General features: G+C 38.8%; 1 pseudogene across 1 annotated transcript in view; it reads right to left on the bottom strand.

Moving 5' to 3' along the window:
* LOC309796300 (transmembrane 9 superfamily member 2-like) overlaps nt 1–16411 on the bottom strand; it is a 99031-nt pseudogene that overhangs the window by 16331 nt on the left and 66289 nt on the right. Inside the window, exons 13-14 of the transcript in view lie at nt 10428–10482; nt 8857–9028 (exon numbers count right to left, since the gene is read on the bottom strand). The product of the transcript in view is annotated as a transmembrane 9 superfamily member 2-like (transcript). The remainder of the gene's footprint in view (nt 1–8856; nt 9029–10427; nt 10483–16411) is intronic.

The following is a 16411-nucleotide window of genomic DNA, read 5'->3' as shown; positions in this document are numbered from 1 at the left end:
AAGTTTTTTTTAAAATGCATGCTATGACAGCTGTCACGATACAATCTAACAAAACTGTTTCGAATGAAGTTAAAGACAACTAAGCGCTACTAGAGCCATCTTATGGAAAAAAACGAATGAACTTTTTGGCCAACCCAATATATATAGTCCTCATGGTAGCCACAAAGCAAAAATCTATAGAGATACACAAAAGATAATGAGAAAGGAATCTAAGCATAACACTAAAGAAAGTCATCAAACCACAGAGGAAGAGGCAAGAGAAGAAGAAAGGGACAGAGGAACTAAAAAACAGCCAGGAAACAAATAACAAAATGGCAATAAGGACATACCTATCAATAATTAAATGTAAATAGACTAAATTCTCCAATCAAAACACATACAGTGGCTGGAATGGATAAAAAACAAGACCCATCTATATGCTGCCTATAAGAAACTCACTTCAGACATAAGGACACACAGACTGAAAGTGAAGGGATTAAAAAAATATATATTCCATGCAAATGGAAACCAAAAGAAAGCTGGGGTAGCTATATTTACACAAAATAGATTTTTAAAGAAGACTGTAATAAGCTAATAAGGGCACTACATAATGATAATGGGTATAGAGGATACGTATCTCAACATAATAAAGTCCATGTATGACAAACCCATAGCTAACATCATACTCAAAGGTGAAAAGCGAAAAGCTTTTCCTCTAAGATCAGGAATAAGACAAGGATGCCCACACTCACCACTTTTATTTAATAGAGTATTGAAAGTCCTAGGCAGAACAATTAGGCAAGAAGAAGAATAAAAGGTATCCAATTTGGAAAGGAAGAAGTAAAACTGTCACTATCTACAGATGACATGATGTTATGTATAGAAAACCGTAAAGACTCCACCAAAGAACTATTAGAACTAATAAATGAATTCAGTAAAGTTTCAGGATACAAAATCAATGTATAGAAACTTGTTGCATTTCTATACACTAATAATGAACTATCAGAAAGATAAATTAAGAAAACAATCCCGGGCTTCCCTGGTGGCATAGTGGTTGAGAGTCCGCCTGCCGATGCAGGGGACACGGGTTCATGCCCCAGTCCGGGAAGATCCCACATGCCGCAGAGCGGCTGGGCCCGTGAGCCATGGCTGCTGAGCCTGCGCATGCGGAGACTGTGCTCCGCAACGGGAGAGGCCACGACAATGAGAGGCCCGCGTACCGCAAAAAACAAACAAACAAACAAAATCCCATTTACAATTGATCAAAAAGAATGAAGTACCTAAGAATAAATTTAACTGAGAAACTGAAAGACCTCTACACTGAAAACTGTAAGATGTTAATGAAAGATTGAAGAAAACACAAATAAATGGAAAGATATTCTATGCTCATGAATTGTAAGATTAATATTGTAAACATGTCTACACTACACAAAGGAATCTACAGATTCAATGTATGAATGGCAATAAGGACATACCTATCAATAATTAAATGTAAATAGGCTAAATTCTCCAATCAAAACACATCAAAAGTCCAGTGGTGGATTTCCCTGGTGGTCCAGTGGTTAACACTCTGTGCTTCCAATGCAGGGGGCGCAGGTTTGAACCCTGGCCAGGGAACTAAGATCCCACATGCTGCACAGCATGGTCAAAAAATAATAATAATAATAAAAATAAAATAAAAGTCCAGTGGTAATTTCACAGAAATAGAACAAACAATCCTAAAATTTGTATGGAACCACAAAAGATCCCAAATAGCCAAAGCAATCTTGAGAAACAAGAACAAAGTTGGAGGTATCAGTCCCTTGATTTCAAACTATATCACAAGGCTATAGTAATCAAAACCGTATGGTATTGGCATAAAAACAAATACATAACTCAATGGAACAAAACAGAGAGCCCAGAAATAAGACCACACATATATGGTCAACTAATTTATGACAAAGGAGCCAATAATATACAATGGAGAAAGGATAGTCTTTTCATAAATGTGTTGGGAAAACAGGACAGGCACACGCAAATGAATGAAACTGGACACAAAAATCAACTTAAAGTGGATTAAAGACCTGAATGTAAGACCTGAAACCATAAATCTCCTAAAAGTAAATATAGGAGGTAAGCTCCTTGACATCAGTCTTGGTGATGATTTTTTTGGACTTCACACCAAAAGCAAAGGCAACAAAAGCAAAAATTGACAAGTGGGACTACATCAAACTAAAATGTTTCTGTACAGAAAAGGAAACCATCAACAAAAATGAAAAGGCAACCTACTGAACAGGAGAAAATACTTGCATATCATATATCTGATAAGGGGTTAATATCCAAGATATATTTTTAAAAAAACTCATCCAACTCAATAGCAATAAACTCCCCCCAAAAAATCCAATTAAAAATGTGTAGAGTGGGACTTCCCTGCTGGTCCAGTGGTTAAGACTTTGCCTACCAACGCAGGGGGTGAGGGTTCAATCCCTGGTCGGGGAGCTAGGATCCCCCATGCCTTGCAGCCAACAAACCAAAACATAAAATAAAAGCAATATTGTAACAAATTCAACAAAGACTTTTTAAAAAATGGTCTACATCAAAAAAATAATTATAAAAAAAATTTTTTTTAAATGGGCAGAGGATCTGAACAGACATTTTTCCAGAGAAGACAAAACATACAGAAGGCCAACAGGCACATGAAAAGATGTTCAATGTCATTAATCATCAGGGAAATGCAAATCAAAACCACAATGAGATATCACCTGATACCTGTCAGAATGGCTATCATCAAAAAGATAACAAATAACAAGTGTTGGTGAGGATGTGGAGAAAAGGGAACCTTTGTACACAGTTGGTGGGAATGTAAACTGGTGCAGCCACTGTAGAAAACAGTATGGAGATTCCTGAAAAAAATGAAAATAGATCCACCACATGATCCAGCAATTCCACTCCTGGGTATTTATCTGAAGAAAACAAAAACACTAATTCAAGATATATGAACCCCTATGTTCACTGAAGCATCATTTACAGTAGCCAAGATATGGAAGCAACCGAAGTGCTCATCAATAGATGAATGGATAAATAAGATGTGGTATATGTTTGTGTGTGTGTGTGTGTGTGTGTGTGTGTATATATATATATATATATATATATATATATATATAAAATTCAGCCATAAAAAAAGAATTAAATCTTGTCATTTGGCCATTTGGGACAACATGTATGGACCTAGAGGGTATTATGCTAAGTGAAATAAGTCAGACAGAGAAAAACAAATACTGTATGATTTCATTTGTATGTGGAATCTAAAAAATGGAACAATTGAACAAACGTAACAAAATAGAAACAGTCATAGACACAGAGAACAAACAGGTGGTTGCCAGGGGTGGAGGGGTAGGTGGAGGAGTGAAATAGGTGAGGGAGATTAAGAGATACAAAATTCCAGTTACAAAATAAATAAGTCATGAGATGAAACGTACAGTGTGGGGAATATAGTCAATGATTATGCAAATCTTTGTATGGTGACAGATGGTAAGTAGACTTATCATGGTGATCATTTTGAAATGGATAGAAATATCAAATCACTATGCTGTGTACCAGGAACTAACACAGTGCTGTAGGTCAATTATACTTCAACAAACAAACAAACAAACTCATAGAAAAAGAGATCAGATTTGTAGTTACCAGATGTGAGGGGTGGGTGAAGAGGAATTGGATGAAGGCAGTCAAAAGGTACAAATTTTCAGTTATCAGATAAATAAGTATTAGGGTTTTAATGTACAATGATAAATATAATTAACACTGCTGTACGTTATATATGAAAGTTGCTGAAAGTAAATTTCAGCACAAGAAAAAAATCTTTTTCTATTTCTTCAATTTTGTAACTATATGAGATGATGGATATTCACTAAATTTACTGTGATCATAATTTCATGAAATCATTATGCTGTATACCTTAAACTTTTACAGTGCTGTATGTCAACTATACCTCAATAAAAATCTCAATAAAACTGGAAAGGAAAAAAAATATACACCCTCCAGAAAGATTTTAGGGCTGTTACAATAGATGTAAGCATTTTATTACAAAAAAAATGGGCAGAAGATCTGAATAGACGTTTCTCCAAAGAAGACATACAGAAGGCCAAGAGGTACATGAAAAGATGCTCAACAACATTAATCATCAGGGAAATGCAAATCAAACCCACAGTGAGATATCACCTCACACCTGTTAGAATGGCAATTCTCAAAAACACAAGAAATAAAAAGTGTTGGCGAGGATGTGGAGAAAAGGGGACCCTGTGCACTGTTGGTGGGAATGTAAATTGGTGCAGCCACTATAGAAAATGGTATGGAGGTTCCTCAAAAAATTAAAAATAGAACTACTGTAAGATCCAGCAATTCCAGTTTTGGGTATTTATCCAAAGAAAATGAAAACACTAACTCAAAAAGATACATGTACCCCATGTTCACTGCAGCATTATTTACAATAGTCAAGATATGAAAACAACCTAAGTGTCCACTGATGGATAAATGGATAAAGAAAATGTGGTATATGTATACAATGGAATATTATTCAGCCATAAAAAAAGAATGCAATCCTGCTTTTTGTGACAACATGGATGGGCTTGAGGGCATTATGCTAAGTGAAGTAAGTCAGACAGAGAAAAACAAATACCGCATGCTCTCACTTACATGTGGGATCTTAGAAAAAAAAGAAACCAACCAAGCTCATAGATACAAAGAACAAATTGATGGTGTCCAGAGGCTGGAGGGTGGGGAGAGGATGTGGGCAAAATGGGTGAAGGGGGTCAAAAGGTACAAACTTCCAGTTATAAATAAGTCATGGGGATGTAATGTACAGCATAGTGACTATAATTAATAATACTGTACTGCATGTTTGAAAGTTGCTAAAAGAATAAATCTTAAAAGTTCTCATCTACTCCAAAAACTTTGTAACTGTGTATGATGACAGATGTTAACTAGACTTATTGTGGTGATCATTTTGCAATATATACAAATATCAAATCATTATGTTGTACACCAGAAACTAATACAATGTTGTATGTCAATTATACTTCAATCTAAACATTTTTTTAATTTAAAATAAAATAAAATAGATAGGGAAACATTATACCATAATGGTATCTCCTCTCTTTCATGCTCTATGTAATTCAAGAAGAACCATGTGCTTAGCACTATAAAAGATATAAAATAGGCATACGATGTGGTCTCTGTTCTCAAGGAGATTCCAAGTTAGGTGGGGAGACATGCTAAAAACGTCAGGAGGAGGGCTTCCCTGGTGGCGCAGTGGTTAAGAATCTGCCTGCCAATGCAGGGGACACGGGTTCAAGGCCTGGTCCAGGAAGATCCCACATGCCGCAGATCTACTAAGCCCATGCACCACAAATACCGAGCCTGCACTCTACAGCCCACGAGCCACAACTAATGAAGCCCATGCACCTAGAGCCTGTGCTCTGCAACAAGAGAAGCCACTGCAATGAGAAGCCCATGTGCCACAATGAAGAGTAGCCCCCGCTCGCTGCAACTAGGGAAAGCCCATGCGCAGCAACAAAGACCCAATGCAGCCAAAAATAAATAAATAAAATAAATAAATTTTTAAAATATATATTTAAAAAAAAGTCAGGAGGAGACACGCCTAAACTCAGTAAATGGTTCAGTTTAAGAGGTTTAGAAAATACGCTGAGTAGGCAGAACAGGAGCCCAAACACCAAGGTAAGTTTAGACCTTGATAGAGAAGTATGGCACTATTAAAGCTTTCAAATAAGAAGAGTGATATTATCACATTAGTTCCCTATTTAAACCCCCTCAACTTCCCATCATTCCTACAATAAAATCTAAATTCCCTAGTACAGTAGAGTTTTTAAGACCCTGGTAAGATCTGCTAGTTCCTTATGTCTCTAATCACTATTGCCACCCAGTGCCACCTTCCTTCTCTTGCCATCTTGAACTTCTCTGTGTTCTTTGAAGATGTCATACTCCTTCTCACTTTAGGACTTTTGAACATGCTGTCACCTCTGTTTGAAACACTTGATTATCCACCTCTTCTTCAATATCATTTCTTTCACAAAGCTCATCAAACCCATAATTCCTTCTTTGTTCCCCACCCATTAAAATATAAGATCCACAAAAGTAGGGGACTTTACCTGTCTTCTTCACCACTATGTCCCCAGCACCTAGCTCAGGGTCTCACGCAGTGTAAGACAGAATAAGAAGCTTCTGAAGAAGAATAAATAGGGGAGTTGTAATTAATTAACTATAAAGCATGGAAGGTCTATGTTAAGAATTCCTGCAAAAGAAGCCAAGGAGATGAGAGATTAGAGATGATGGTCAAAGGAAGAGAGAAATTAAGATGAGTCCGTTGGGGGGAAAGGAAGTGCTACACTGACTTTCTGGGGCATGTCGAGTTGGCAGTACCAATGCGACATGCAAATGTTCAGAATATAATTGGAGAGAGGTTATGACTAGAGATACAGATTTGGGAGCTGTCAGCACTGAGGACATAAGTGAAGCCCTGGGACTAAATAAGCTCTAAAAGGGAGAGTGTAGAAAGAAAGGGCTGAAATGCTGAAAGCTGAACCCTTGAAAAAGGCTAGAGTTAGGTGACAGGAAGAGGGAGGAAAACAAAAGAATTCACAGGGCCTCCCTGGTGGCGCAGTGGTTGAGAGTCCGCCTGCCGATGCAGGGGATACGGGTTCGTGCCCCGGTCTGGGAGGATCCCATATGCCGCGGAGCGGCTGGGCCCGTGAGCCATGGCTGCTGGGCCTGCGCGTCCGGAGCCTGTGCTCCGCAGCGGGGGAGGCCACAGCAGTGAGAGGCCCGCATACCGCAAAAAGAAAAAAAAAAAAAAAAAAAAAAAAAAAGAATTCACAGCGTGGTACAAGAAGAAGAATGCCAATCATGCTGGGAGAATTTCACAGAATAGGTGTTGAGTAGTGTTTAGCTAAGAAGCCAAGGAGGATGAAGACCAGGGAAAGGCCTTAGATTTGGCAAGAGACCACTTAGAGCCTTGGAGAGTCACATATTAGTGACAGAAGCGATTCAAGTGGTGGAGCCAACCAAAGGGCACAGATTTTTGTCAGCAATGTGACCATTTGGGATGACATCTAACTTCTGAAAGAAGTTGTTGTAATATAAGACTCCCAGAAAAAGGCAGCCTGAGTCAAAGTGTTAGGTAATGAAGAAAAGAAAACATAATCCATCTAACTGCACATTACACAAATAGAAAAGCCAGTAACCCACAGGGGGAGAAACCCAAAACAGAACACACAAGGGGCAGAGACGACATGTACGCACAGCGATATGGATGAAATTCGCAAACAATCTTGAGAAAAAGAAATCAGACCCCAGTGAAGCCAGACATAAAATAGTAGATCTCGTATGATTCCATTTACCTACAAATCAAAAACAGGCCAAATTAACCGATGCTGTTAAAAGTCAGAATAGTGGTTGCCTTTTGGGGAAGGTGAGTGGAAAGAGGCCCAACAGTGGCTTTGGGCGTGCAGATCACATACTGTTAATTAACATGGGTGTCAGTTACAGATTGTGCTCACTGCTCTACACTTATGATGTGTGCACTTTTCTGCAGGCATATTTCAGTAAAAAGCTTAAAAACCTCAAAAACAAACATGAGGAGGCTGGTAGACTAGAATGATGAGACACTCTCAGGCCTTCGGTTTTAAATAGAACTTTTTTAGTTCCCCAACCAGGGATCAAACCCGGGCCCCCTGCAGTGGAAGTGGAAGAGCAGAGTTCCAACGACTGGACCGCCAGGGAGGTCCCTAAATAGAACTTCTGGTGGCTGAGAGATGAGAGAAGGCCTGCCCAGTCTTCTCTTTACTGAGGAGTTGAGAGCAGCAGTATACAAAAAGCACAGAAAGGAGCCACCAACCAAGATGCCCAGTTTCTCAGATAATGTTTACATGTGTCTTAAGGCTTTGATTTCTGACAAATTTCCATTGTTAATTTTTGCATATTTGTTGAGGCTGAGAGTTAAAATCGGAGAAAAATATTTGAAATGTTCCAAACTGATCTACACAAGTGATATGACTTGAGCTAAAACCAGAACTTAAAAGTGAGGCAGGGCTTCCCTGGTGGCGCAGTGGCTGAGAGTCTGCCTGCCGATGCAGGGGACACGGGTTCATGCCCCGGCCCGGGAAGATCCCACATGCCGCGGAGTGGCTAGGCCCATGAGCCATGGCCGCTGAGCCTGCGCGTCCGGAGCCTGTGCTCCGCAACAGGAGAGGCCACAACAGTGAGAGACCCGCGTAACACACACACACACACACACACACACACACACACACACACACAAAGTGAGGCAGGTAGAGGTGGACCGCTGCTTCCCTTGGGTTAGAAAGGGAGTAAAGCTCTCCATCTTCATTATTTCTCCAACTGGATCATCTTAGAAACCATGCCATTTTTTCACCTGCTTCAAGCATTAATTTAAACAAAAGTTTCCATCGCAGCGGAACCCAAATAACAATCCCAAATGAGTAATCCTGAGAAGTATACATCTTGTTCCTCACCTATAATTGCTTATATTGACTTAATCTAATTTTACTCATTTAAAAGTTATTCAAGTCGGTTAATTTTTTATGCTTGGGAGCTATTCAAAGGTGATTACACATAACCCTTACTGTGCTTTGGAACACATCCCTACTGTTTAAAAACATTCACAAGAGACAGTCTTACAGCTAAGTACATAAGGTCCCTCCAGCTCCCCGGGCTTTGCAATCTTTTATCTCCAAAGCATAAAAATGAACATGATGACTTTGTTCCCTCTTCCTTCCATTAATTGTTAATTGATGCTTATTATATTATGGATATTGCCAAGTCTTTTTAGAGAATCTGAAATACACAAAGTAATTCTGTGCTCACCTGTGAAAAGGAAGAAAATCAAGACCATGAGCATCGTGTACCCAAAGTACAAAATGGTGTTTGCAATGCCCGTGATTTGAAGTTTGGTAAAGAAGTAATAAACTGCATACAAAAAAAGGTAAACAGCTGTAAAGCTGCTGGTAAAAAGGGCTCTCCACCACCAATGATAATCCTGCAAAAAGAGGTAGAAAAAACAAGTTTTTAGATGAAATCCTAACTGTCCATGGGTTAGCAATTATTGTAATAACAAGAAACATAAAATAGGCTCTGTAGGATTATGGATTAAAAGAAATAAAGGGAGAAGTTTTATAAGAAATTTAATATAATATGTACTGTCTGACTAATGTACATCCTGCTTGGGGCACCCTAACAATGATAAACTCTTGGTTTCCAGGGGGACGATGTGTGCCCTCGGGGATTGTACTTCTAATGTGTGCATCCTTTCTCTGCAGATGCTGCCTCAGCCCTGGAAGGCTTTCAGGTCAGCTTCAATTTACTGGCCAGAGTTGTGCTGTGCCTGAATTGATGCCTCAGGCCAGGTAAAAAAGGTTAATATAGAAATTTAAGATAGACCTTTTTTTACCCTTTCAGTTTTATGGGGATTTTTATTGAGATATAACTGACATACAGCACTATCTAAGTTTAAGTTATACAGCATAATGATTTGACTTACATACATCATGAAATTATTTTCACAGTAAATTTAGTGAGCACCCATCATCTCATACAGATATAAAATTAAAGAAACAGAAAAAAATGTTTTCTTTGTGATGAGAATTTAGTATTTACTATCTTAACAACTTTCATATATAACATACAGCAGTGTTAATTGTATTTATCATGTTGTACATTACATCCCTAGTACTTATTTATCTTATAACTGCAAGTTTGTACCTTTTGACCACCTTCATCCAATTCTCCCTCCCCCCAACCCCTGCCTCTGGTCAACACAAACCTGATCTCTTTTTCTATAAATCTGTTTGTTTCTCTAAGACAGATCTTTATGGTTAATAGGATTTGTTTTAACTGGCTAAATTCAGGACCCATGGAGGCATGACTGAGGTCAATAATCAGGTTAGTCTCATCCTGCCCCAATGGGCCCTTCCTGATAGTAATTTTACCATAAAGGCACTGTGGTCAAGGGCCAAGGGGATAAAGTGTGCAGAAAAGAGTTAACATAGCAGGTCTGAGGTTGCTATCTTTAGAAGGGTCTGCTTACAAGGTTGACTCTTGGCTTATATCTGGGAATTTGGCATTTAATCATTCCCTGACTGATGAGACTGGTTTACTCTACCTAGACTGTACAAACAATGTGATTTATGGTGAACACTTGCTTTCCTTTTGGGAGTCTGGAATTTTGGGAGTTGCTGGGCAGAGGGTGCCTATGTGACTAGCTCCCAATAAAAACCTTGGATGCTAGCACAGGGAGATCAGCTCGGTGCTTTGTGACCGCCTGGAGGGGTGGGATAGGGAGGGTGGGAGGGAGACGCAAAAGGGAGGGGATATGGGAACATATGTATATGTATAACTGATTTAATTTGTTATAAAGCAAAAAAAAATATTATACTTACTTTATTCTTGTAAGCAAGAGAAACCTGGTATGAATTTATCAAAACTTTCCAAGACCTGTTCATGCAATGACCATATTATCCCAACTGAACTGACCATTAAATATACTTCTGGAAAAAAAAAAAACAAAACAAAACCTTGGATGCTGAGTCTCTAATGGGCTTCCCTGGGCAGACACGTTGCACATATATTCCTGAATTTTTTTACTGCTGGAGAAAGGAGCATGCTTGGTGTGTCCCCTCATGAGAGACAGAAAGCATATGAAGACTGAACATGGATTTTTTCCAGGTTCCACCTGTGTTTTTTCCCTTGCTGATCCTGTTGTGTATCCTTTTGCTGTAACAAACCCTAGCCAAGAAGACATCTATACCCTGAGTCCCATGAGCCCTTCTAGTTAGTCACCAAACATGTGGGTGGTCTTGGGGGCCCCAAAAACATTTTCTAAGGAATAAAAATATACACATTATATGCCTATTAATGTATGTTTCATTAATGACTGTTGCAGATTTTCTATGACAAAATGTACCACAGAATGAATGAGTAGCTAAGTATAATATATACATAATTATATATTTTTTACCTTTATTCTTATAGCTCAAGAAAAAAATGCTCTAAGACATCATGTATATAATAATCATTCCCTAAACTCTCTTGTCACCTTTAGAGAGTCACATTAAACTACCAAAATAAGAGGGATTTAGGGGATTTAAGAAAACATGTTCAGGGACTTCCCTGGTGCCCAATGAAGAGCCACAAAACGTAGCATCCTAACACAACTGTTTCTTCTCACAGATCTACAGGTTGGCTGAGGGGCTCTACTTCACGCTGTAGCTTAGGACCAGAGGGCTGGCTGGGACCTTTTCTAATGGTGATGACAGTTTTAAAAAGTGAGGTTGGGGGGCTTCCTTGGTGGCGCAATTGTTGAGAGTCCGCCTACCGATGCAGGGGACGCGGGTTCGTGCCCCGGTCTGGGAAGATCCCACATGCCGCGGAGTGGCTGGGCCCATGAGCCATGGCCGCTGAGCCTGCGCGTCCGGAGCCTGTGCTCCACAACGGGAGAGGCCACAACAGTGAGAGGCCTGCATACCACAAAAAAAAAACTAAAAAAAACAAAAAAAATGCTATGTAATATTTCACAGCCTAACTAAGCGTAATGAGATCACTATTTTAAGTCTAGGAAGTAAAGCGTCATATATCTAAAGATGAATAATTTCAAATGAGCTGATAAGGTTTTTTTTTTTTTTTTTTTTTTTTTGGTTTGAAGAAACAAAGCATATTTTATTCACGAGTCCTTTCTCCCTATGTGTTGACATTACAAGATAAGACTGAATGGTAGTATTGTAAAGTATTCTTTTTTTTTTTGCTTTATAACAAATTTAATCAGTTATACATATACATATGTTTCCATATCCCCTCCCTTTTGCGTCTCCCTCCCACCCTCCCTATCCCACCCCTCCAGGCAGTCATAAAGTATCAAGCTGATCTCCCTGTGTGATAAGGTTTTTATTATTACTTTTTCATTTGAAATGTTTTATGGACTGGCTTAACTCTGTTTAAATTTTATTTTTCACTGTTGTGTTTATGGTTTATTTTGTATAACTTTTTATAATAAAATAATTTAAATTTTCCAAAAAAATAAAACAGAGTTTTAAATTAGTCATTCAAAATCAGCAGGTCAACCCCTAAGTCTACTGGATAAACCCCCAGGCAAGCCCAGCTACTGTGCTTGTATGTGTGCCAGACAAGTTTGATCACAGCTACAAGCTGAATATGGCTGTGGGTGGGTATGGATGTGAGTGTTTCTGAAAGCCTAAAAGATGAAGTTGAAAAGGTGGGCAGAGGCTAGATTGTGGAAGGCTTTGAAAGTCAGGTTAAGGACCGTAGGCTTTATCCTGTCAGCATCAGGAAGCAACTGAAGGGTTTTTACACTCAAAGCTGTGAGGTACACAGCGCAGTTTTCCAGGAAGGTGAACCTACAGCATTTCGAAGGACAAATCTAAGGGAGGAGATACTAGAGGCAAGGAGACTAAAGTGTTAAGAATCTGTACAATGTGCTGATGGTTAAAATGTAAAGGATGGATATAAAAGACCTGAAGGATACAAAAGACGTGAAGAATTAAAAGACTTTAGGATAAAGATGGCAGATTGAACTCACACATTTAGCTCTGCTCCCTCCTCAAAACCCTGATAAAATTATAGCAAAGGAATTTTTAAAAGGCATAAATACAAAAGGATGGGGGATACAGGGGAGAAGACATTAACAGCAAATTTTGGAAACCAGATAGCAGACAGACAAATAGTAACCAAGTTAGTAGAAAGTGGGAAACTGTATCCGAAGTCATCAGTAGGGAAAGCTGAGAGGCAACTCAATTTATACCACAAGGGACTTCCCTCATGGCCCAGTGGTTAAGAGTCTACCTCCCAATGCTGAGGACGCGGGTTCGATCCCTGGTCAGGGAACTAAGATCCCACATGCTGTGGGGCAACTAAGCCCGTGTGCCTCAACGAAAAATCCCGCATGCTGCAATGAAGACCCAACGCAGCCAAAAATAAATAAATAAATAAATATTTAAAAATATATATTTTATACCACAGAGCTCCAAAAAGGTTCAGGAATTTGTAGTGCCAGGTACCTCTACAAGTAGGGGTGAACGACTGGCTAACACCAGGAGGATTGGTTGAAAGTCAGCCTGAGATGCTGATAGACCTGCAGAGCCAAACAACTCCCCTTGAAGACCTCCACATTAGATGGGAGGGCTACTCCCTTAGAGAAGATCCCTGAAGCTCAGAAGAAAACTTTACCAAGAAAATATATGATCTTCAGAGAAATTAAAGAAGACTTTGCCGCCATGAGACAAGAAGAGGAAATTTTAAAGGACTTTTGAGAAAATAGAAGAGGTCTTAGGAATTAAAAATGTGACAATAGGTGCTTATATGTGGAATCTAAAAAAAAATACAAATGAACTTATTTACAAAACAGGAAGAGACTCACAGACATAGAAAACAAACTTATGGTTACCAAAGGGGAAAGGGGGTGGGAATAAATCAGGAGTTTGGGATTAACATATACACACTGCTATATATAAAATAGATAACCAACAAGGACCTACTGTATAACACAGGGAACTATACTCAATATTTTGTAATAACCTATATGGAAAAGAATCTGAAAAAGAATATATATATATATATATATATATATATATATATATGTATAACTGAATCACTGTGCTGTACACCTGAAATTAACACAACATTGTAAATCAACTATACTTCAATTTTTAAAAAATGACAAGAGGATTTTAAACCTTAATAAAAGGGTTGGAAGATAAAGCTGATGAAATGTCTTAGAAAGCAGTGTTTAAAAAAAGAAAGAAAGAAATGAAGAACAGGAAAAAAAGGAAAATTAATGATCAACCCAGGTATATGAAAAACAGAAGTTATGTGGATAGACAGAGTTCTTTCTGAATGTATTTTAGGGATATTAAGTAATCTGCTGAAGATTGAACAGCTGATAAGAGGTAGAGCTGGGATTCTTAGTCAGATGTGTGTGACTTTTTAAGAGCAAGCTTTCGCCATTCCACTGTGCTATAATAAAGTCTCTATGGTAGGAACCAACTTGACCAGTCACGTCTATCTTCTCCTCCCCCAAACATTTTGTCAAAGATCAGAGCCAGGGAATGTGGTGACAGCCACTTCATGCTGAACCAGGTTAGGCTTTGAGGTCTACTGTTTAGAGAATCTCTGGTTTTGTTCTTCAGTTGTAAATTCTCTCAAGGTCCATTCTAATTTTAGGATTTTAAGGCTGCCTTCATATTTACGATCTATTTTCAATTTCTTACTTAGGATCACTGCTTTGGATGCTTCCCCCTCTCTCATTATAAGTGATTTGGTCCTTTCTAAACCAACTTCAGTCATTTGTTCTTTCATTTTACTACTTCTACTCCACCTTTCCCCCTTGTGTTCATGGTCTCTTCTATCAACACTTTTTTCAGTAAACATATCTATTCATACTTTGCTCCTGTTGGAGATGTAGTTTCCAGTCCTTTCAAACAACAACAAAAGCTCCACCTTATGTCTCATCAGTTTCTGGCATCTCAGTAAGGGAGTCTAGTTTCCCATGACTTAACCATACTTCTTAAAATGTTTTTTAATACCTTTCTGCTGTAATGAATTTGTTTAGCCACGATATTCCTCTGCCACATTTCCTAGCTTTGGAGAGATTCATTTCAGCTCTTATCTTTCTGTGGCCAGAAAAATTACTTCTCACTTGACAAATCATAAACTCCCTTCTTATACATAAACTCAATTAACCCGTCTCAACAATTTCCCTTTTGAAAGTACACTCTAGAATGTTGATATGTGTTTAACGATTCTGTAACTGCCCTTCAATTTCATGTTTTTATACTCTAAGTATGAATTCCTTTGTCAAACTCTAATTATTTCTAGACCTTTTCATGGAATCTTAAACAGCAAAACTAAAATTAAACTTAAAAGGAAACCTGGATCCACCTCCTACTCGAAACATTTATTCACACATTCATTAAACATTTATTGAGTACCTATGCGCTCGGCCCTAGTGTTCCAAGATAAATAAAACAAAAATCCTTGCTCTGAAAAAGCTCAGTCTAGTGGGAGACAGAGATAAACAAATAAATTACAACATAGGAAATGCTATAGCAGATGATAGACATAGAACAGTAGGAACACAAAAGAAAAGAGTGACCAAAAATGCTTTGTAGCTCACAAAACAATTTCACAACCCATTAGTTCATTTACTTCTCTAAATGACTCTGTGACACAAGCATCACAAGTAAGCAAATGGACAATCAGAAAGGTTATAGGACTTAACCAAAGTCACTCACCTAATACTGAGTGCTGGAATTCAAACTTTCTTCTTCTAATTTTAAAATTTGAGTACATGCCAATCAACCTCTGCTGAGTCTTTCCCTTTTCTACCTACCGCTTTAGGGATTACATGCAGGAAAAGGACATCATTTAATAATTTTAGGGGCCTCCCTGGTGGCACAGTGGCTAAGAATCCGCCTGCCAGTGCAGAGGACATGTGTTCGAACCTTGCTCCAGGAAGATCCCACATGCCACAGAGCAACTAAGCCCATGCGCCACAACTACTGAGCCTGTGCTCTAGAGCACACGAGCCACAACTACTGAGTCTGAATGCCACAACTACTGAAGCCTGCACGCCTAGAGCCCGTGCTCTGCAACAAGGGAAGTCACCGCAATGAGAAGCCCGTGCACCGCAACAAAGAGTAGTCCCCACTCGCCACAACTAGAGAGAAAGCCCACGTGCAGCAACAAACACCAAATGCAGCCAAAAATAAGTAAATTTATTGTAAAAAATAAATAAATAATTTTACTTTCTTCAATTTCTCTTAGGAAATGTATGTTCATTAGTTTAACTGCTTCTCCAATTAAATTCAAATCCATTTTTTTACATCTTTATTGGAGTATAATTGCTTTACAATGGTGTGCTAGTTTCTGCTTTATAACAAAGTGAATCAGTTATACATATACATATGTCCCCATATCTCTTCCCTCTTGCATCTCCCTCCCTCCCTCCCACCCTCCCTATCCCACCCCTCTAGGTGGTCACAAAGCACTGAGCTGATCTCCCTGTGCTATGCGGCTGCTTCCCACTAGCTATCTCTTTTACATTTGGTAGTGTATATATGTCCATGCCACTCTCTTACTTTGTCCCAGCTTAACCTTCCCCCTCCCCATGTCCTCAAGTCCATTCTCTAGTAGGTCTGCATCTTCACTCCCGTCTTGCCCCTAGGTTCTTCTGACCATTTCTTTTTCTTTTTTTTTTTTAGATTCCATATATATGTGTTAGCATACAGTATTTGTTTTTCTCTTTCTGACTCACTTCACTCTGTATGACAGTCTCTAGGTCCATCCACCTCACTACAAATAACTCAGTTTCATTCCTTTTTATAGGTGAGTAATATTCCATTGTATATATGTG

Source organism: Mesoplodon mirus (genome assembly GCF_964341445.2).
Source record: "Mesoplodon mirus genome assembly, chromosome: X".
Taxonomy (NCBI): domain Eukaryota; kingdom Metazoa; phylum Chordata; class Mammalia; order Artiodactyla; family Ziphiidae; genus Mesoplodon; species Mesoplodon mirus.
Note: the sequence above shows the minus strand (reverse complement) of the source record. Positions and strands in the feature narration are given on the sequence as shown.